Source organism: Zalophus californianus, chromosome 2 (assembly GCF_009762305.2).
Source record: "Zalophus californianus isolate mZalCal1 chromosome 2, mZalCal1.pri.v2, whole genome shotgun sequence".
NCBI lineage: Eukaryota > Metazoa > Chordata > Mammalia > Carnivora > Otariidae > Zalophus > Zalophus californianus.
The window spans coordinates 182,564,042-182,566,905 of NC_045596.1; positions in this window are offsets into that span (position 1 = coordinate 182,564,042).

Consider the following 2,864-nt stretch of genomic DNA (forward strand, 5'->3'; position numbering starts at 1 on the left):
GTCTGACTGTAATCTCCTTGGGCAATAGCCAAAGGCTAAACCATCTTGTTTATCGGTTGGTGTAATTCCTAGAGGTTGACTTGTCTTTCTCCCCAACCAATTTTGTGCTGGCCAAAGGATAGATTATGGGCTTTGTGGATGGATCTTGATTTTATGATCCACAGCCTTTCTGAAGCTCTAGGTATTGGGCAAATTTGTGAAGTTGGTACTTTTCGGGTTTCAGGAACATAGCCCCTCTCTTAAAAAAAAAAATACTTTTTTTTTGTTTCTTGGTAGAAACCCCTTCTGCCCATGTCTGGCAATCAGCCTTCTCACATTTTCTCTATACTTTGCTCTATTAAAACCAAAAACAAAAAACACAAAAAGCACTCATGAGTTTATTGGCCCTAATGTGTAATCAGCTGCTATAAATTAGAAGCATATTTGCATCTTAAAAAGTCATAAAGCCTAATAAGTGACTCCTTAGTGGTGAAATTTCAGAGGACATTATTTTAGACTGCGGTCTTCCTCATATCTTGGCTTCAGGTAAACCAGTCCATCCAATTTCCCTCTTTTATATCTCAACTCCTCAAATCATCTATTTTATTCTAACTGCTTTTATTTTCTGGCTTCTGGCTATTCTTCCCCTAGTCCACTGAAATTAAAAACACAAAAAACATGATCACTAAATCCAGTGGTCTTTCATTCGAATGCTTTCTCTTTCATCTTTTTATGGCATTAAATTTTTTTATCATTCCTTTTGCATTGAAAAACTATTCTACTGAGATTTATGCAACACTATACTTGCTTAGCTACCCTCCCACTTCTCTGTGGAACCATTTTTTTTCCTCCTTTAAAAGCTTTTCTTCTTTTGATCTCCTAATTGTGTGAATTCTTCAGGCTACTACTTGAGCAAATAGTACCCATATTTAAAATTGTCACTGGTGCCCCATTATTTATACCTTCCCGAAGTTTGATGTATGAAACAGTGTTCCCACAAGACGGCGTTAAAGAAATGAACATCCAGGAGGCACGATAGATGCTCTTCTTGCCCGTGTGTTCTAAAGGCTATAAAATTAAATATTCTCTTTCATGATCTTACTTCCAGATGGAGTGACCATGTAACACAAGTCTGGCCAATAAGGCATAAATTAAAGTCTGTTGACCCTTCACCCTTCCTCCTGTTTTTGACATAGACTTGAAGCAGGAACTGCAGTGGACAACCTGTGATTTTGAGGGAAAAGCAAAGTGATTTGCAGAGATGCCAGCTTCTACATTGCAGAGCACTGAATGTTCTACCTTCTGAATTCTTGTTAAGATGAACGAATCCCTATTTGTTTGGACTGCCATAATCAGGTGATTTATACCTAGCAGCTGACCATACTAGAACTAGATATAAAATTGCAAACTACGATATGTTCCTCTTAGAACTTCAGAAGGCAGAGTAGAATATTAAAAAGAAGAAATCTATTTAATTTTGTTCAATAGATCATCTCCTAAACTCATTTGATCAAGGAGCCCTTTGCTTCCTGTATTATTACGATCCCACAGAACTCAGTTTCCTACATCGTTGCTTCAAAGTGTGATCCCTAGACCAGCCACATCTGCACCATCTGAAAACTTGTTTAAAAACCAGAACCTTAGGCCCCAGCCCCAAATCAAAGTCTACATTTTCATAAGACTCCAGGTAATATGTGTGACATTAAAGGTTGAGAAGCAATGCTTCAGGAAACACTGGTTAGAGGATAAAGTACAACTAAACTTTTTTTATGTGACCTATTATTCAAGATATCTGTTATTATTGTCCCTGAATGCCTGCTTCACTTAATAATCACATAGTTCTCATTCACTGCTTACTTTGCGCAAGGCATTATTTGAAATACTTGTATAATCCCCAACCTAACCCTGTGAGGCAGATACTATCATAATCTTCATCTTACAGATGAAATAGCCGAGGCTCAGAGAAGTTAAGTAGCTCACCCAAGGTCACACAGCTATCAGGTGGCAGAATCCTTGGTTTAAGGACTTAAAGATCACTAAACTCTCTTGCCTCTCTAACCTGTTTGTTTTTCCCATACTTTCCTACTTTGTGTACTTTATACAAGGTTTCCCTTAGCCTGCAATGATCTTCCACATGCACCCGGTTTAAAAATCTCAGTCAAAAATTTAGTTCTTCCAGGAAGAGTTTTTGATCCCCTCCCACCAAGCCAGGTCAGGTCCCCTGCTATACCTTCCCCAGGACCATATTTTTCCTTTATACTTACCAGCTTTTAAAATTATTTATATTTTTCTGATTAGTTCATGTCTTGATTTAAAAAACGAGCTTCACTTGGGCTTGAACAGTTGGCACCCAAATATTTAGACTCTCTTGCCTTTATTCATACTTTTGCTCTCACTTGAAAGGTTCTCTCCCTCCACCACACCTATCCAAGTCCTATCCATAAGAAGCTATAGCATGGTAGCAAAACATTGGATTTGGGATCAGAATTTGAGTCTGAAATTGGAGTTGAATCCTGTTCCCTGGCTTACTAGCTTTGTAACTTTAAGCAGTCACAGAATCTCAGATCAACAAATGTTCAGCTCTGTTATCGGGGTGGGGGGGGTAACAATACCTCACAAGACTGGTGTACGGATTAAAATGAGGCTTCCGAAAGAAGTGTGAACCTACACAAACATCCTAAAAATACAGGGTAATGTTTTCTAGTAATTAAGACTCTAAATTGTGTTTATGAGTTCCAGCTCCATAGTCAGAGATCTAAGTTCAAATCCTAGCTCATATTTGCTGTCTATGCAGTTGCTCTGGCAATCTGTTATTTACCGGATTTTTTCATGTGTGTTTTCAACTGCATGTATACTTAATTTAACACGTATTTACCCAAGACATG